This window comes from Balaenoptera physalus (assembly GCF_965194825.1).
Source record: "Balaenoptera physalus genome assembly, chromosome: 5".
NCBI lineage: Eukaryota > Metazoa > Chordata > Mammalia > Artiodactyla > Balaenopteridae > Balaenoptera > Balaenoptera physalus.
Window position 1 is genome coordinate 143,893,764 of NC_138884.1, and position 21,993 is coordinate 143,915,756.

At 32.3% G+C, this 21,993-nt stretch overlaps 1 long non-coding RNA gene across 1 annotated transcript in view; it reads right to left on the reverse strand.

The window, feature by feature from the left end:
- The window catches only part of LOC309661030, a 33,418-nt gene extending 20,016 nt beyond the window's left edge, over window positions 1–13,402 (reverse strand). The window contains exon 1 of the long non-coding RNA XR_014263810.1: window positions 1,726–13,402. This is a non-coding gene — a long non-coding RNA (uncharacterized lncRNA). The remainder of the gene's footprint in view (window positions 1–1,725) is intronic.
- Window positions 13,403–21,993: the final 8,591 nt, after the last annotated feature.

Sequence of the window (21,993 nt, forward strand, 5' to 3'; positions counted from 1 at the left end):
AGGAAGGGAGTCAGGAGATTCAGACACTTCATCAAACTAATGAATAAAGTGCTTAAGTTGAAAAAGTTGACATTATTTAGCATCAAAGAATGTAATCAGTTTATTTTTGATTATGTTATTTTTCTGATATTCAACTAATCTATGATCATTGGAGAGAAGCAAAGGTTTTTCTGGAAATTCATTGATGGTGGATTGTTTATATAAAGGCTGGGATTTGACCAAGTACACAAGCCAAGATTATGAACTTTCTCAGACTTAGTAATAAGACCAAGAAGTATGAAAAATTAGAACTCACACAGCACAGGATGAGGTGATATGCAAAACTCATGAACTCAAATAAAATAAAATAAAATAAAATTGGATCATAAGAACGTTGCCTTACAGTGGCTATAGGTCTTCCCCTGTTTTTTAGTTAAGAAAACATGGGCTGTGAAATCAGTTTCCATTTCACTCTATATATTCTTTATATTTTTATACAGTTCACATTTTATTACACATGCTCTACAATGCACTTATTTATTAGTTCTATCATTGTGAACAAATTGTATTCTCTTAAAAATTTCTCAAAGAACACCAAACTAGTGCTATATAAACTGCATCTGTGCAAATGTGCTCTCCAATTTCTGGTAGGAGAGGCTGCAACATGAGGAGCTAGATGTCTTAAACATTCTTACATGAAGACAGCAGTGACACTACATTTCAGAGTACAGTGCTAGCCAACAAATTTGCTCTCATTTAACCATGAAGTACTCAGATTCTTTCAAACGTATACACTTAAACTTCAGAAAAATGTTTAATGGTTTGGATTTATTTTCTGAACAAAATCTAGCACTGTTAGAGGTTAATTTTGAGCCAGGATTCATTTTTTTAAATTTAATTACCCCCAAGTATTGTCACAACTTATAAATATGCTAGTGACTAAAAGATTAAACTCACTTTCTTACCTCTAACCTCTGACACTCACAAACACTAAGACTTTACAAGAGGTAATTTCAAAGTTAAAAAGACATTTCCCCATGCTAAATTAGGAATAAGCTCTGGAAAGAATTAAATTAATTCTGCAGAGAAAAGGGGAGGATTTTATTACTTTATTATTTGTGCTAAATTTTGCCTTTAGAAAAAAATAGGTAAATTAATAAATGAGTTTGTATTACTTAGCCGTAAAAAAGAATGAAATAATGCCATTTGCAGCAACATGGATGCAAGTAGAGATTATCATACTAAGTGAAGTAAGTCAGAAAGAAAAAGACAAATACCATATGATATCACATATATGTGGAATCTAAAATAGGACACAAATGAACCTATCTATAAAAAACAGAAAAATAATCATTTACATAGAGAACAGACTGGTGGTTGCCAAGGAGGAGGGGGTTGGGGGAAGGATGGAGTGGGAGGTTGGGGTTAGCAGATGTAAGCTTTTATATATAAAATGGATAAGTAAAGGTCCTACTATATGGCACAGAGAACGATGTTGAATACCCTATGATAAACCATAATGGAAAAAATATAAAAAGAACGTATGTATGTATAACTGAATCACTTTGCTGTATAGCAGTAATTAACCCAACATTGTAAATCAATTATACTTCAATATAAATATATACATACATACATACATGAGTTTGGATTCAAGTTGCCTAGCCACACAATACATTGTTTGGTTACAGATATTAATTTTCTTTCTGATAATTTGTGGAAACATTTAAAAAATACCAAAAAGACCATGAACCAGAAAAATAATTTAAAGAAATCAATTTAAGAATTCTTAAAAATGTATAGATACTATTGTAAATAACAAATGCTTAAAATAATAATAAATTGCCAGGCAAAATTTTGTGAAAATGTTCAAAATCTGTCAAAACTCTTGAACATCAATATGTACTGTAACAAATTTTAAAAATAGTTTATAGAGATAAATTCTGGGTCAGTGTGTAAATTCAGTATATTGGGAAATGATCCATTTAGAGAACTTATAACTTATTATACTGATTTTTAAAGACATTTTTTTAGAGCAGTTTTAAGGTCACAGCAAAACTGAAAGGTATGTAGAGATTTCCCATAAACCCCCTTTTCCCACACATGCACAGTTTCCTCCATTATCCACATCCCCACCACAATGGTACATTTGTTAAAATTGATGAACCTACATTGACACATCACAGCCACCCAAACTCCATAGTTTACAGTGGGGTTCACTTTTGGTGTTATACACTGTATGGGTTTGGACAAGTGTATAATGACAAGTACCCACCATTATACTATCATGCAGAGTAGTTTTGCCACCCTAACCATTTATACTGATTTTTAATTAATTTGCTGAATTTTATTTTCATTCATATTGACCTAGCACCCTGGCACATTCTCTGACAAGAAGAAGCTATTTCAACAGGGTCTCCTCTGATTTCCTCACAGCTGTTCTTAGATTTTACACAGTACAGATGCTTAAAACATAGTTAATACCTTAATAAGTAAATGAATAATATGACAAAGAAAAAGTATTTAACTGACTGACTTTTTATGACCAAAAGTGAATGTAATTATTACACCAAAGGAGACAAGAAAGCGTTAAATCTAGTCCCAGGTGTGAGAGGAAGAAGCAACAATAGAAGCCTAAAGAAATACTGCAGAAACATTTTCAATCCTTTTTTTATTCCAATTAGAGTTATCATTCTGGGTTGCTTAAGTATCATTTTAAGTATAAAATGGCATGTTATTAATCAGACTTCTGAGGAAAATGGAGAGAAAAATATCTTACATGTGACAGCTGCTCAACATTTGAAGATATCAATTATATTTGTCCCTCAGGCTTTCACAAGCTAAACATTCCACGTTCCCTCAAGTGTTTCATGTGTCACATTTTCACTTGACTCCATATCCTCACATTATTCTCTCTCTCTCTAAAAACATGACTCTCAGAGCTGGACATACAAATGTGAACTGATCAGCATGTTTGGAACATCACTTTTCTACTTAACTGTTTATTTTAATGTATCGTGTTGTTCACTTGTTTTGTGACACTCCCTCCCTAACGCCTTAATAGTCATAGTGACTTACACTGAACTTATGACAAACTGTATTCTAAAGTTTTTCACAGGAGTTGTTCTCAAAGATGTACTAATCTGCATTTATGAAAAACATTTTAATAAAAAATATAAATTTCATGTATTACTAAAAAAGTTATTTACTATACTAAGAATAACCCTCACACCAAAAATATTAGATCCATGCAGGCTACACAGGGATGTTCCCACATAAAAAGAGCCCTTCAAGATCACAGTAGATAACTGGTTTTCCTAAATTCATAGAGTCAGAGAAATTTAAGTAAAATGAAGAAGCAGAGGAACCACCTCCAATTAAAGAACAAGAAAACTCCCCTGAAAGAACAATGAAACAGACCTCTCCTGTCTACCAGAATCCAAGATCAAAAAGGAGGTAATAAAAATACTGAAGGAAGTACGAAAGGCTATCAATAGAAATGTAGATCACTGTAACAAGGAACAAGAAAATATAAAGAGGAGCCACTTAAAATTAGGAAACTAATTTGCTGAGATGAAAGTCAAGCTAAAAGCAATAAATAACAAGTTAAAGAATGCAGAAGAAGGAATAAGTGATGTGGAAGATAGAATAATGAAAATCACCCAATTAAAACAGCAGACAAATGAAAACACAAATTAAAAAAAGAAAGAAAGGAGTATGAGAGACCTATGGGATCATATAAATCGAGGCAACCTAAGCATAACAGAGATCCCAGAAGAAGAAGAAAGAGAAAAGAGGATTGAAAATGTATTTGAAGAAATTATGGCTGAAAACTTCCCAAACCTAAAGAAGTAAATAGATATCCAGGTACAGTTAACAGATAGGGTCCCAAACAAGATGAACCCAAACAACCTTCACCAAGACATATTATAATTAAAATGGTAAAAGTTAAAGATAAAGAGAGGATTCTAAAGGCACCAAGAAAAAATCAAAGAGTTAGTTACAAAGGAACCCCCATAAGGCTATCAGCTGATTTCTCTACAGAAATGTTGAAGGCCAGAAGGGAGTAGCAAGGTATATTCAAAGTCCTGAAAGTGAAAAACCTGAAACCTAGGATACTCTACAAAGCAAGATTATCACTTAGAAAAGGAGGAGAGAGAAAGAATTTCTCAGACAAGAAAAAACTAAAAGAATGGAGCAATACTAAACCAATCCTAAAAGAAATATTGAAAGGTCTTCTCTAAATAGAAAAGAAGCAAGAATCTATAGGAGATAGATCTACAATCAACAGCAAAAGGACAAATATGAAGATATAAAAGAGGATATCAAAATCATAAAATGTGGGGGAGGGATGTAAGAAAATATAGTTTTTTTTTTTTTTTTTAGAATGTGTTTCAGCCTATATGACTATCAGTCTAAAGCAAGTAGATAGAGTAATAGATTAACATACTTAAAAAATAATATATTCCCTACAAAAGACCCACTTTAGGGTAAAGGACCCACATAGATCGAAAGTTAGGGGATGGAAAAAGATATTTCATGCAAATGGAAATGACAAGAAAGTAGGGGTAGCAAGACTTATAGCAAACAAAACAGACTTTAAAACAATGGCCATAGGGACTTCCCTGGTTGTCCGGTGGTTAAGAATCCACCTTCCAATGCAGGGGACGCAGGTTCAATCCCTGGTCAGGAAACTAAGATCCTACATTCCGCGGGGCAACTAAGCCCATGCACCGTAACTACTGAGCCCACTCACTCTATAGACCATGTGCCACAACTAGGGAGCCCGTGAGCTGCAACTACTGAGCCCATGCATTCTGGAGCCTGCATGCCACAACTACTGAGCTCGAGTGCTGTGGAGCTCGCACACCACAACTAGAGAGAAGCCCGTGCGCTGCAACTAGAGAAGCCCGTAATCCGCAACGAAGAGCTTGTGAGCCACAATGCAAGATCCCACATGCCGCGATGATCCCACGTGCCGCAACTATGACCTGACAGCCAAATAAATAAAAATAAATAAATAAATGTAAAAAAACCACAAAGGCCATAAATAAAGAAAAAGGAGACCACTATATAATAATAAAAAAATCAATACGAGAAAAGGATGTTACACTTGTTAACATATATGCACCCAAGGTAAAACAAAACAAATACTAACAGACATAGAGGGAGAAACTGATGGGCATACAATAATAGCAGGAGACTTTAACACCTCTCTGACAATAATGGACAGATCTTCTAGACAGAAAATAAATATGGCAACAGAGATCTTAAATAACACAATAGAACAATTAGACTTAATTGATATTTTCAAGACATTGCATCCAAAAAAACAAGAATATACATTCTTTTCAAGTGCATATGGAACATTCTCTAGGATAGACCACATGCTAGGACACAAAACAAACCTCAAGAAATTTAAGAGAACAGAAATTATTTCAAGCATCTTTTCTGACCACAGTGGCATAAAACTAGAAGTCAACCACAAAAAGAGAAACAAGAAAAAAAAAAAAGACTGCACAGAGACTAAACAACATGCTACTAAAAAACCAATGAGTCAACAATACAATCAAAGAGGAAATTAAAAAATACCTTGAGACAAATGACAATAAAAACACAACCATACAAAATCTGTGGGATGCAACAAAAGCAGTCCTAAGAGAGAACTTCATAGCAATACAGGCCTTCCTCAAAAAAAAAAGAAAGAAAAATCACAAATAGACAACCTAACCCACTACCTAAAAGAATTAGAAAAAGAAGAACAAACAAACCTGAAGTCAGCAGAAGGAACGAAGTAATAAAGATCAAAGGTGAAATAAATAATATAGAGATTTAAAAAATAGAAAAAATCAATAAAACCAAGAGCTGGTTTTTTGAAAGGGTAAGCAAAATCAATAAACCTCTGGCCAGGATCACCGAGAAGAAAAGAGTAAGGACCCAAATAAACAAAAAAAGTAAATAAAAGAGGAGAAAAACAACAGATACTGCAGAAATGCAAAAAAGAAAAAAAAAAAAACCTGTAACTATGAACAATTATAAGCCAACAAATTGGACATCCTAGAGGAAATGGACAAGTTTCTAGAAACATACATTCCACCAAAACTGAATCAGGAAGAAACATAATTTGAACAGACCTATCACCAGATGTCAAAGAGAATGTATAAAAAAACAAAAACAACCTGCAAACAAAAGTCCAGGACTGGATGGCTTCACTGGGGAATTCTACCAAATATACAAAGAAGAATTTATACCAATCCTTCTCAAACTTTTCCAAATGATCGAACAGGTGGGAACACTCCCAAAGTCATTCAATGAAGCCACCATCACTCTGATACAGAAACCAGATAAAGACACCACCCAAAAAGAAAATTACATGCCAATATAGATTCAAATACTCTCAACAAAATATTAGCAAACCAAATCCAACAACACATAAAAAAGAACATACACCACGATCAAGCTGGATTCATCCCAGTGTCACAAGGATGGTTCAACATACACAAATCAATCAATGTGATACACCACATCAAGAAAAGAAAGGACAAAAACCACATGATCATCTAAATAGATGCAGAAAAAGCATTAAATAAAATTCAACATCCACTCCTGATAAAAAAAAAAAAAACTCTTACCAAAGTGGGTATAGACAGAACATATCTCAAAATAATAAAAGCTATTTATGACAAACCCACAGCTAACATAATACTCAATGGTGAAAACCTGAAAGCCTTCCCACTAAAATCTGGAACAAGACAAGGATGCTCACTCTCACCACTTCTATTCAACATAGTATTGGAAGTCCTAGCCTCGCAATCAGAAAAGAAAAAGAAATAGAAGGTGTCCAAATTGGAAGGGAAGAGGTAAAATTGTCATTATATGCACATGACATGATACTATATACAGAAAACCCTAAAGATTCCACACAAATCTACTAGAACTAATAAATGAATTCAGCAAGGTAGCAGGATACAAGATTAAAATACAGAAATCAGTTGTGTTTCTTTACCCTAACAATGAAATATCAGAAAGGGAATGTAAAAAAAAAAAAAATTCTCTTTTAAAATCACGTCAAAAAAATTAAAATACTTAGGAATAAACCTGACCAAGGAGGTGAAAGACTCACATGCTGACAATTATAAAACATTGATAAAGGAAACTGAAGATGATTCAAAGAAATGGAAAGATATCCCATGCTCCTGGATTGGAAGAATTTATATTGTTAAAATGGCCATACTACCCAAAGCAATCTACAGATTTTAATGCAATCCTTATCAAATTACCCATGACATTTTTCACAGAACTAGAACAAACAATCCTAAAATTTATATGGAATCACAAAAGACCCAGAATTGCCCAAGCAATACTGAGGAAAAAGAACGAAGCTGGAGGTATAACCCTCCCACACTTCAGATAATACTACAAAGTTACAGTTATTAAAATGTATGGTATTGGCACAAAAACAGACATATGGATCAATGGAACAGAATAAGAGCCCAGAAATAAGCCAACACACCTTTGGTCAATTTATCTTGGACAAAGGAGGCAAGAATATACAATGGAGAAAAGACAGTCTCTTCAGCAGTGGTGTTGGGAAAGCTGGACAGCCCCATGTAAATCGATGAATTTAGAACACATCCCCACACCATACACAAAAATAAACTTAAAATGGCTTAAAGACGTAAATAAAAGACAGAACAGCGTTAAGTCTCCTAGAAGAGAACATAGGCAAAATATTCTCCAACATAAATTGTACCAATGTTTTCTTAGGTCAGTCTCCCAAAGCAATAGAAATAAAAGCAAAAACAAACAAATGGGACCTAATCAAAATTATAAGCTTTTGCACAGCAAAGGAAACCATAAATAAAAAATGAAATGACAACCTATGGAATGGGAGAAAATATTTGCAAATGATGTGAATGATAAGGCCTTAATTTCCAAAATAAACAAACAGCTCATACAACTCAATAACAAAAAAACCAAACAACCCAATCAAGATATTGGCAGAGGACCTAAATACATATTTCTCCAAAGAAGACATATAAATGAATATGTGCCAATAGGCACATGAAAAGATGCTCAACATCGCTAAGTATCAAAGAAATGTACATCAAAGCTACAATGAGGTGTCACCTTGCACTGGTCAGAATGGCCATCATTAAAAAGTCCACAAACAATAAATGCTGAAGAGGGTGTGGAGAAAAGGGAACTTTCCTACAGTACTGGTGGGAATGTAAACTGGTGCAGCCACTACAAAAAACAATATGGATTTTCCCTAAAAAACTAAAAATAGAGTTGCCATATGATCCCACAATCCCACTCCTGGGCATATCTCTGGAGAAAACTATAATTCAAAAAGATGCATGCACCCCAATGTTCACAGCAGTACTATTTACAATAGCCAAGACATGGAAGCAACCTAAATGTCCTTCACCAGATGAATGAATAAAGGATATATGGCATATATATATATATATATATATATATATATACACACACACATAATACACACACATATACATACAATGAAATACTACTCAGCATTAAAAAGAATGAAATAATGCCATTTGCAGCAACATGGATGGACCTAGAGATTATCATACTAAGTGAAGTCAGACAGAGAAAGACAAATATCATATGATATCACTTATACGTGGAATCTAAAATAGGATACATATGGACTTATTTACAAAACAGAAATAAACTCACAGACATAGAAAAAAAAACTTATGGTTACCAAAGAAGAAAGGTGATGGGGAGGGATAAATTAGGAGTTTGGAATTAGCATATACATACTACTATGTACAAAATACATAAACAGGGTCCTATTGTATAGCACAGGGAAATATATTCAATATCTTGTAATAACCTATAATGAAAAAGAATATGAAAAAAGAAAATACATATAACTGAATCATTTTGCTCTACACCAGGAACTAACACAACATTGTGAATCAACGATACTTCAATAAAATAATAAATAAATAAGTTTTTATTAAATATCTATTGAATACCTGATATATTACCAGTACTATGTTAGGCACTAGAGAGACAGGGACAAATAGATTAATACTCTGTCTTTTTATTAATTGCTTCATATTAGATGAAGCAGAGAAAAAGAAAAAAATTTTTAAAGAAATACATTTAAAAAATAAATCACAAATGTTCATAAACAAGCAATATTCTGAGAGAAATATAGAAGGTAAGACACCCAATTTCAATATGATGATTAGGGAAGGCTTAGGAGGAGGTAACATTTAATTTAAAATATAAAACATGACAGTAAGCTACCTGTGAGATTGTGGCAGAATAAAAATGTCCACAAATTCACTGCCACTTTTCATATCAAGAGGTGGAATTTATGTTTCCTTGTCTTAAATTTGGGGGACTCAGACTTCCTTGAAAAATAAATTATGCTGGAATTGAATCTGCCAGTTTCCACACTCTAGCTTTAAAAGATTACCTTCTCCTTCTGATCTCTTTGAACACTCTTGGAGCCCTGAGGAGCCACGGCAAAATAGCTTGCTAGTGGAGAAGTCCTGAAGTTACATGAAGAGGAAGAATGGGCCAGCTGAGGCCAGCCCTTTCCCCACTAAGGCACCAAGGTTGTGAACAAAGCCATCTTGAGGTAGGCAGACGAGATCAGCCACCAACCATATGCCATTGAGCAACCACATTCCATTCAATGTAGAGCAGAAGGATTGGCCAGCTGAGTGAGTGCTGCCTGAATTCCTGATCCACGCTATTGTGAGATTTAATAAATTATTACTGTTTTAAGCCACTAAATTTTGGGGTATGCAGTAAGAGATATATATTGAATAAATACAGTATGATGATGACAACGGGAATGAAAGGGAATATAGGTATTTGAAATATATTTTTGAGATTAATTCAACAGGACTTGAATTCACAAGTTGATTATATGTGGGGGATGGTAGGGAGGAAAGGAATCAGCGATTATACCAAATAGTGTGATGTCACTTATTACGGGGTAAAATTAAGGGTAGAAAACACATCCCTAAAAAGTGGAGGAACTCAAGAGTTTCATTTTAGATTTTACTGTGATTAATATATTCAAGTAGTGATGTCACACAGAGAGCTAGATATTAGACAGTGGTGCTATCTAATGAATGATCTAGGCAAGGAATTTATGTTAGGAAGTAATCAGCAATTAAATGGAAGATAAATTTCAATGAACCAATGACATGTCCTAGGGAATGAGTATATGGAAAGAGGAGAAGAGGAAAAAGAAATAAGCTTTAAGGAATTCCAAAATTATGAACATAGACAGAGGAAGATGATCCAGAAAAGAAAACAAAATAAAGCAACCATGAAGTGAGAGCAAAACTAAGAGATAACATAAAAAACTTTACTGTGTTTCAGAAGGAATGATGAAAATAGGTGAAAGATCTGAAAAGAAAAGACAGAAATATGTCTATTGAATTTATCAACAGTAAAGACAGTAGCTTGATACCAGTAAATAAGATGCAGAGTGGGAAGTAAAAGCAACATTGGTTAGATGAAGATTAAATGGGTGTTGAGTAAAAGGAGACAAAAAAATGTAGTAACTCTTTTGTGGCTCTGAAGGGGAAAAAACAGATGCAGTAATATCTGTATATGAGGTGGAGGACTTACTTTAGTATTTTTTAATGGGGTTGTCTAGGGCATATTGTCATGCTAACAACAATGATATATTTAACAGTAAAGATTTCCAAAGACTAAAAGCAAGAAGATCATTTGATGTGTTGAAATCCTTGAGATGGTGAAAGAGTGGACGGAATCTACAGCACACATGGAGGTATTGAATGGTGCTTGGCTTCCTCCATTGTAACAAAATAGGACAAAAGAAATAGATGGGTGCAAGCATGGTAAAATTTTATTTATTGATTGACTGATTGCAGGTAGGAGGAAGATAAGTTCATTTTTGGTGTTTTATATTTTTTCAAATAAAAAAAGGGAAAATCATCTGCCAAGACCGAGGAGAGAGGGAAACTGTAGACGACGTATGATATGAAAGGAAGGTATAATGATTATCACTGTGATTAGAATAAAAGAAATTTCAGAGGAATATATTAGGATTGAAAATAGAGATACAGTGCCATGTGTTTTGTTTTCAATTTTGAAAATTTCATATGTAAGCTATACCTCCATTTTTATATTATCTGTTTTCCTAAACAATATTGCTATGTCTTCATTAAAAATACACTGATAAATATGTTAAAGAGACATAGGTCAAGGTCAGAAAGATGTGGCAATATTCCATAATTTAACAGTTTTATTGAGATATAACTGAAATACAATAAAGTGCACATATATAAAGTATATAGTTTGATAAGTTTTAACATGTGTATACACCCATGAAACCATCATCACAATCAAAACAGTAAATATACCTATCATCCCAGAAAACTTTCTTCTGCCTTTGATAGTACCTCTCCCATTCCTCATTACCCATGTAATTGGTTAATCGTTTTTTGTGGGTTTTTTTTTTTTTTTTGTCTTTTATCCATTTCAGCAATCACTTTCTTCTAGGTGATGTATTTAGATTATTTACATTTGATGTAATTATTTATGTGATGGCTTAAGTCTGCCATTTTCTTTTTTATTTTCTGATTGTTGTTTTTTTTTTTTTCATTTTTCTGTTTCCTTTTTCCTGTCTTTCTATGGGTTACTTATTTTTAGAATTCCATTTTTATTTATTCATAGTGTTTTTTACTGTATCTCTTTCTATAGCTTTTTTAAGCACTTGCTCTAGGTTTTTATTACTCGTAATAACTTATTAAAGTCTAGGATGTATAACTTTAGTGGATTTGGAAGGGGGGAAGCATTGCATGCTTATAAAGGATAGCATAAAGGATGTTTCGGTGATAGAACACTTCTATATCTTGATTTTGGCGATAGTTATATAAATTCATACACGAGTAGAACTATACACACACACACATAAACAAACATATGAGTGCTTGTAAAATAGATGAAATCTGAATAAGACCTGGGTACTACTGGCAATCTGCTGGATTTGATTTTGTACTTAAAGTTAAGCAAGCTATCACCATTGGGGAAACTGGCTGAGGCGTACTCAAGACTACTCTGTGCTATTCTTTTCAAATTCTTTGGAATCTATAACTATTTTTATATACAAAGGGGAAGAAGATAGAGGTCATATTTGATTTTATGTGAAGTCAAGAGAAAATAGAATCTTATCATGAATCTCTCAAGAACTATAAAATGTACTAATTATAATCACAAATGGCTTCAACCAAGTAGTGGTTTTAACTGGACTTATTAACAAAGATAATTTATTTAAGTTACATCTCAAAATTACATAAACATCCTACATATAATTAGCATTACACCCTTTCTTTTTGCTTTCTAAAGTAACAAGTTGTTTTTGTTCACAGACATGATTAATATCTTTTCCTTATTCAGCTAGACATTATCTTCATGGATAATCAATCACGCATTCTAGCCCAATGAGCATGGGGTTTATGACAATAAGACAAACTTTTAGAAACCGAATTACTTTCATTTAAATAATTAAATTTATATAAAAAGGGGGAGGAAAGAAAAACACTTTAGTGCTGAAAATAGCCTTGTTATATTGCTGAAGGGTATGTTCCTTATTTGATTAAAATGTTCCAGAGAAATGGCTGATGAGTATACTTAATTCATATGGTAAATGTCTTCAATAAACACATCTAAGCAAGGAGAATAAGACAATATATGAATGATATATGCCCCTATTTCATGTCTACGAGATCCATTTAGCATAATTTCATTTTTTTCTTTTAAAAATCATTATTATTTGAAATTTAACGTGGGAAAAAGATGTTTTTAAACTTAAAATGTATTATAATATTTAAGAATATCATCAGAAAATAACTAAACAGTCATGCCTTCCTTCCTTTTTATCCCTTTTCCCTTTCACTTTAAATACACACATAATATGCACACATAATTATACACATATATGTAAGCTTGCAAAAACGAGATTATCTCATTTCCCTCTGATGTTCCAATACTATAGACATTATACCTTAAAATGTGTATAAAACAGTTTTTCATATGATAAATTTATAAATAATAATGATAATAATAAAGATAATAAAAGAGAAAAAGAAAACAAATGCCTTTCTCAAGCCTAAGAAAGTTGAAGGTTCTACATTTCTAAAACCTGTTAGTGAAAAAATTGAGTGAAGAAACCACTGTTCAGCTAAACTGGAGCCAGAAGACTCTAACAACCAGAATATTGGAGAAGTGTACAACCAGTAAAACAGGGCTGACTTGGAACTAAAGGGGTGGAGCAGGAAAGCACCTAATAAGCCCAAAAAGCACCAGTGAGAGAAATCAACTTTAAAAATTGCAAGTCCCCAAAAGCAGAAAGCCATCAGCAGTTTACAAAAAGCCCTGTCCCTTCTCTTGCAGTTTCTCCAGTAAAAGTAAGCAAAATATTACAAACCGTGGCCAGTTTTTATTCAGGGTCAGAGAAAGATTATCACAGCTAGAATACCTATTAGAAGATAAGAATAATCATGCTTGTTCAACATACCAGTTTTATATACTTACATTCAAGCATGTATATACATTTTTACTTAAGTGTGCTTTTATTCAATGCTGTAATTGCTCTTTTGCTCAATAACATTTCATAATATCATCTATTAACTACAAAAAAAGTTAATAATTTTTTAATGATCTGTTAGAATTGACAATCTATTCTTGTTTGTATTTATTTTTAAGCAGTGAATTACAGAACTGCTTTTATCACCTCTAAATGACTACATTCTAATCTGAAGATTTTGATTAATTGATCAAAATCTGAAGATTCTGATTAACTGATCAACCACACTTGAAGGGAACATCTGGCTGACTAAATTTACCAAAGCATTTACAGAATTATTGTCCAATTTAAAGCATTTTTATTATACTTTAAATAGCCACATACACTTAGCACTGTTTCTAAACCTTTGTTTTCTACTGTTAATCTCTTTTCCTGGAATCCATGCTATTCTGAATAGGATCTATCAAGAGAAACAAACAAAAAAATGGTTTTAAGTTAAACAGTGTTGGGTCAAATCCTCCTCCTCTTCCTATGTATGCGTTCACAGGCAAGATCTTTAACTTCTTGTTACCTCAATTTCCTCATTTATTTTTATTTATTTATTTATTTATTTATTTATGGCTGTGTTGGGTCTTAGTTTCTGTGCGAGGGCTTTCTCTAGTTGTGGCAAGTGGGGGCCACTCTTCATCACGGTGCGCGGGCCTCTCACCGTCGCGGCCTCTCTTGTTGTGGAGCACAGGCTCCAGACGCGCAGGCTCAGCAATCGTGGCTCGCGGGCCCAGTTGCTCCGTGGCATGTGGGATCTTCCCAGACCAGGGCTCGAACCCGCGTCCCCTGCATTGGCAGGCAGATTCTCAACCACTGCACCACCAGGGAAGCCCTCAATTTCCTCATTTTTAAATGTGAAAATATAACTCAAATGTTATGAGGATAAATTGTTTTCAGGCATTTAAAGCATATAATGTTCAAAAATATTTAATTTTATTTCTTCTATATTCTTTTCTTCATCCTTTTTGCTGCCCATTACCTTATTACCCAAGAGATAAATGTGCAGTATTCTTCTTCCATGAAAACGCATAAACAAACATCTTTGAATTACAATCCCAAATTTCTTTATAGTTTCATTATAGGATTCTTTCCTCTTGCAGAATCTCTACACTGAAGATGGGAAAATATATTAGTGCTCTACTGTTTTATGTTCCTGGATTTTAACACCTTCTTGGGTAAGCATGTGGATTAAATCCATAAGAATTATTCCAACTCTGAAAAATATACCAGTAAAGGAAACACTAAGAGGTTGCACTGTGACTATTTCACATTAATGTATACATCACAAATGGCTACAATTTTATGTATTTATTTCTCTAATGGGAGTAGGAAAAGGACACAGGAGCCCTACAGAAAAAGAAATTCAATATCCTTTCACACTCATTAACCATAAAATACCAGATGTTCATTATCAATTCTATTCTGTCGAGAAATGCCAAAAAACCTGAATGACTGGAAAAACAGTGTGTTTGATTAATGACTTTTTTAGTTGATTAAAACCATTTTAAGTTATTTCAATTCCTACTGCTAAAAATATATGAATACATTTCTCTATCTTAGCAGATATAACATAATAAATATAATTTCATTTGTTGAAATTAAATTTCTTCACATAACCATATTCTGTGAAATTCATATGGGATTATTTATCCCAATTTAATTCATATGGGATTATGTTGACTATGAAGGAAATTAGGAATGGACATAACCCTTTTCCCAGAAAACAAACCAAAAATTTTCTTCTTTAGGATAATTGTTTTATTATATTTTATTTCTTTAAAATACAATGTTTAATTTGGGTTCACATTAAATCAATCAATTGCATTGCTTTAGCTGAAATTTCTTTAAACTTTGTTCTTTCCTTATCCTTTAAATAGCAGTATTTTTGTGCCCTGAGATATTATACCTATTGATAAGAAAGAAACAAACAAAAAGTATGTCATTTATTGACTTTTCTTTGGAGGTGTAAGTCACACATGGACATATTCCCATGAGAAAAATACAGTGCAATATATGTGACTATGAATAATAAGCATTTCCTTCAGAGATAATTCAGCACTAACTTCAATTTCTAAAATTGCAATTTATATAACATATAGCACTATCATTTATAGTTTCACGTGTTGAGCAGCAGCACATTATCAACCTTTATGTTGTAAAGACTGAATCTGATTCTATATTTAGATTCTCAGCTGTTTGTTTTTTTCACAGATGCTTCTACCACTAAGATGAGCTTTTAAGAACAGATGAATGTGTCAAAATGTTTGTCTTTTATAGAGGAAATAAAAATAATTTATATTTAAAATGATTACTTGTTTTAAGGCCAACATCTACTGAGCTCTTTGTGCTAGGATTGGAAAGCCATAAGGACACAAATAAAGACATTTCAAAGGCGGTCATGTCAGAAATGAGAGAGTCTTAGGTTTGCAAGTCATAATCGGTTCTCCTCTGTCTTTCTTAAAAGAATTAAATACTCAGATTACAATCACAGACAAAAGAATTACTTAATTTCCCCAAATGCTAAAGACAAAAGAATTACTTAAATTCCCCAAATGCTAATTTGTCTCTTATTTATACAAAATCATGTGTTCCTTCCATGTATAAGTGTAACGCAAGTAAAGTCAAATGAAAAGTAGGTCAGGAGCTTGTCACATGAACTCTATTCTTCTATATTATTTTGATTTCTAAAATTGAGTGAAGTACTTAAGAGCACAAACTGGGAATGAGATATACCTGGACTCCTCAACCCAGCATTCCCGGCTATACAAATGGTGATTAGTTTAACTTCTCTTCTATTTCATCTCATCTGTACAACAAAGGTAATAATGGTACCTTCCTCAGGATTGTTTGAGGATTAAATTACATGTGAATTTAAAGTGCTAGTACAGTGTTTTGCATATAGTAACACTAAAATCACTTTTATTAAAATTATGACAATTTTCTTTTTTATCATGAAATAACTCTTGCACATATTAAAAACTAAAATGTTAAAAATATATATAAACATGTGAGCCATCTTTGCAACCTAGATCCAAAATTCTATTCTCAAAACATAATAACTATCAAAAAGATCATATATATTAGTACATAATATTCACCTACAATTATATGTTTCATTTTTATACAGGTGGGAATGCACTATCCACATTTTCAGTTTCCTGTTTTTTAATTTAAATACCTCCTACTACAATAGTAGAGTCATTTAGAGTACAGATTGGCCATTAATAATTTAGTCTTCTATTAAAGGATATTCATGTTATTTACATTTTGTGTGTTATTACAAATAATACTCTAAAGAATTTTAATTAACGAACATCTTTAGATGCAACTATAAACATGTGAAAAAAATTCCTACTGGATAAATTGTTGCATGAAAGAATGTGTGCATGTTCAGTTTTATAAATAATCATAGGTGGCCAACATGGTAGTGCCTATTTCTCCACATTCTACTCTTATCGAAATTTTAATTATGGCATATATTTTTTTTACTACATAGCTCTAAAGCTTACTATAGCTTTCTCTTTTTTATGTCTTCAATGTCTTTATTTCCACTTCACGCTTTCAAAGGTGGTTTAGCTGATTAAAGCATTTAAATTTGGCAGTTTTACCCTTAGCACTTTTTTTTTTTACAGTAGGTCCTTGTTGGTTATCTATTTTAAATGTAGAAGTGTGTACATAGCTTTAAGTGTATTTTGCTATTTAGACTTTTATATCAATATATTAATAGAACATTAGGCAAGTAATTTATTTCAGCTGTGTTTCTTTTTCCCTTGGAAAAATGGAATAACAACAACAACAATAATAACAACCACAATAATATAATCTACTGTGACATTGTACTGATTAACTGTTACAATTAATGCAAAGGGTTGCATATTTTTAATGCTTGCTTGAAAATAAATTGGTACTTATTTTCTTTCTTGAAGGGTACCTATTAAAATCTACTTTCCTGTAGCAAAATTAAGTAGCATATTTCCTCAGAATAAAGGAGAGCTATATAATTCGTGTTTTAATAATTGTTAGGTTCACTACCTTGACTATAAAGGCATTAAAAAACTGTTTGGCCATACTCATTATCTAGTATACCTGGGACTTTTCCAATATTCAGTGATGTTAGCTGGAAAGGCTTATGCTCAATTAAAATTCTGATGGAAATTTCAACCAATCTATTTTTGTGCAATAAAGACTCATGTTTTTATTCAGAGCAATAAATCCATGTTCACTTTACCCTGGAAATGTTTATTCCTGATATGTAAAATTATCACTAATAGGGTGTGATAGGTGTGTGGTACATAGAATTACTGATCCTAACCCTTTTTTTTTCTCCTGCTTAATATTCCACAGTGTTTGCCACTGGACTTTGCATTACTTTCCATTTTGTTGACCAGAGTGAGCATCTACTTATCAACATACCTGTCTGTCTAGAGAAAATGATGGATTTTAAACAGATTATTGCAATGTTTTTTGATACAAATGAGACCAATGATGGAAATAAAAATAGTGGAAAAATGTTTTAAAATATCTGGAATTATTAATTCATAACAAATCACTTTTTTCAGAAGTTTCATTTTTCATAATTACATCATCAATTTCTGTTCTTCTCACATCTGAAATATCCATGCTATAAATAAATCAAGTCTGAAATAAAGGTAGAGAAAGGCCTAATTACTGCCCTAGATTTCTGAATTCACACTAGCTTGAAAATTTGGATGAAGTAACTCAGATCAAATATATATCCTTCAATGATATTTAATATGAAATTAAGACAAATCATTTTATCTAACTGAAAAAAAAGTTAAAATTATTTCATTATTTTCCTGGTTTATATGCTAATGTTTCTTTTTCTTTGGCCAAAACTTCAACCACATTTATCTTGTTGTCTAAGTTCATGCTTGATATATACTGGATTATGAAATAAATTGATCGAATATGTGATAAGTATATACATAAACAAATTAATTAAAATATGCTTTTTAAATCATTAAAACATTAATAAATGGACTACACAAAAATTAATATGAAAATGTCTGTAGAAGCACTCAAATATATTAAAACAACTCAATAATTGCTAAGAGCATTACAATATTTTAACCATTTCACAATTAAATGGTCTAGCCTAAAAAATTATAATATATTTTAAAGTAAAATTTATATTATTTCTATGTGAAATATAAAGCAGAACGTGTTCATTTAGAAGAGATATTCTGTAACATTCACTGACAGAATAAATTCTATTGCTATCATTTCAAAATATAACTTCTCTAATCAGTTTACTATTTTGCTTCTGTGAAGCACTTAAATAATTGGAGATCACATATTTCTTAGACTGCTTGTCTGCTGAGTCTGATAAAATCTGAAAATTACACACCTTTCTGGTACCTCAAAATTTATCTTTTTGAATGTTTTGGCATCTTTACTATCCTTTGGTCTATTAAAAGCTTTAAATTGAACTAAGATACAATTCTGTTGGTGACTAAAAGGAGTGCTTTTAATCCCAAACAGTGTATTTCAGTACTCTTATCTTCTGTAGGATACCCTGATCACAAAGACATGTAAAACTACAGCATTATGAGATCTCTGCTTTCTCATCATTTTACAGAATATTAATGAACAGTGTCCATGTCATTGACTCCCTTGATTTTTGCTTAAGCAGCCTCTTGGAGGTACATGATCTTATCTCTACGGTTTCTGTCAAGCTGTAGTTCTTAGAAAGACACGTTTACTACTTAAACATAGTGATTTAAAGCACATGGATTTGGCAGCACACTGACTCTCAGAATGCTTGACTATTGTGAGCTGGGCCAACTTAAACAAGATGATTAAGTCTACACATCGCCATAATATCAAGGAAGTAACACAACAGGAACAAAATAATTTTCCTCACTCTGGACTTATTTTACTGTTTCTTAAGACCTATTTTGGTGATTGAACCAAATATTTAAAGATATCTTTATTTAAATTGGACAGTTGAAGAAAAATACAAATTTTTAAGATAATATTTAATTTTCATACAAACAGGATTTTATTCTTTTAAGGTGAGCAAATACTAATGTACATTGAAAAATGTTAACTTTAAAAAAAAAAACCTACTCCCATTTAAGCAACAGAATGTGTACAAAAAATTTAAGGCATATGTAATAAAATTAACAATCTTAGCAACCAGTCTAAGGGTTTAGACTTTCCTTTTTATCACAAACCAGATGGGCCTTTTCAGTCTATCTACAATTTATAAAATCAAGTTATACATATTAACTTAATTATACAAATAAATAATCTAATTTATATGAAGATAACTCATACAGTCTTAGACTCAGAAGAAATCTTTGAAATTCTCTACTCTAACCATGAATTCAATAAAGTTCCCATACATCCCTGTAGAATATAGTGACACAGAACCCACTATCAAAGTATCCCATTTCTTTTTTATGTAGTACCATATTTTTAGAAATGTAGCATTTGTTATATAGAGCTATAAATCAGACTCCTTCTGGCTAAATGTAATTCTAATCTCTTAAAAGAGTCAGAGTAAATCTGCTTCAAGTTCAACAATAGAACTCTTCACACTCATGAGGAAATATCATTTATCTAACAAATTACAGCTATTTCAAATCAAACATACCAAGTTCTTAGAATTCATAGGCAATAAACCAGAAACATAAGAATAAATAAACAGCCAATATAGGTCATTTATTTATGATAAATCCAAGGTTTGATAGTCAACCTAACATTAAACATATAGCACTAGGAGTAAAAAGAAATGAAAACAATTGCCACTAGAAGACACTAAACAACATAATAGTTTAGCATAAACATGTGAAACTTCCATTTGAAACAGATTCAAGTGAAGATTCTCTTGTTAAATGAAGGGTGAAGGGCACAAGGGGACACTCACTGAGCTTCTCATTCACTTCGTTTCTTGTAACAACCAAGGTCCATCTAAGGAAAGACTTTATAGTCTTTAAGAAATATAGTTTGAAATAATTAAACAATATGAAGTTTGATTCAAGAACATTTTTTACGTTGTCTTGATGGATGTAGTTAGTGGTTCTTTTCTCAGCAAAAGAAGAATAATTGTTTCTCCTGGGGATGGGTTTAGCTTCTCAAAGGAGAGAGAAACTATTCACCTATCTACCTAATTGCAATGTCAGATACTCACATGTTCCAATTCCATAATCATTAACAAGAGAAAATATCACAAGTAAAAAATCATCCTAATCCTTTCAGCAAATGTGTAACCATTAAAGAGGTGAAACTGGGCAGCATTAAGAAAACATTTTTGTTTGTCTTATGAGTGGTTATCTAGTTCCAGAAAGAAAAGGTCATTTTCCATTATTAATGTGGTAGAACTGATTCAACATGTTAATAGTGTGGTGATGTTGCCCAATGATAAAGCTGAAAATTATTAGGCACTAGTATTATACAAGGTCCTGTAGCAGAGCCCTCTTAATAGACTTCATCTTGTCCATGCTTCCCTTTAATTCCATTGAAGATAAATGCAATTCCATTTAAAACAACTGTAATGCTTAAAGTTGATTTGCTTCAATTAGGTGGTTTCAATCTATGATTTTTGTAGCAGAGTTATGAAACTAAAATAAACAGATATTTTTACAATTTAAAATGGAATCAACATCACATCCTAAAAATATTCCCTTTTTGAAAATACTGTCATCATTAGGAAGTTTGATCCAACATATTTATGGTATCACATGGAAAATACACATTCATATACAATGTTTAATTTAATTGATTCATTTGCTCAGCAAATATTCATTATGCACTTATAATATTTGGTGCCACTGTTACTACAATCAATACAAATCTGTTTTTGTTTATTAAATAAAAGTATAGTGATAAAGATAGATACTGCATGCATATTTGTTAAAAAAGAAAAACAAAAACATGACACTCCCAGATCTTAGTTTTATACAAGTCACTCTTTGTCCTTGTTGCAGTAGAGATTTTAGAACTCACTGGGGATTGAAGTAACAGAATGAGAGAATGGAGCAGTCTCAAAACACAAATGTTCCCTCTCAAAATTTGTACTAAATTTTGAATCTGCATGGGAAACACAGCTAAAGTGCTTTGCTGAAAACACCAAAAAGAGCTGAAATGAATTGCCTTGGAAAGGCAAAAAAATTGCCTAGGAAAGGAAGACTTAATAAGGTTTCAACTGAAATTCATAGAGGGCCACATCCTAGTAAGAAGAATAAACCAGAGGTAGATACTATCTTACTAAATGGTAATTCAACTCAGGCCCAGCTTCATCCCAGGCAACACTGGGATGATCAGTTACATATCTCTAATACAGGAAATAATAATGCTCGCTGAGGAAGGCTAACATCATATTCTATAGCTAACTTATACAAAATGTTCAAAATATAATAATAAAAATCTTAGACATATTAAGAGCC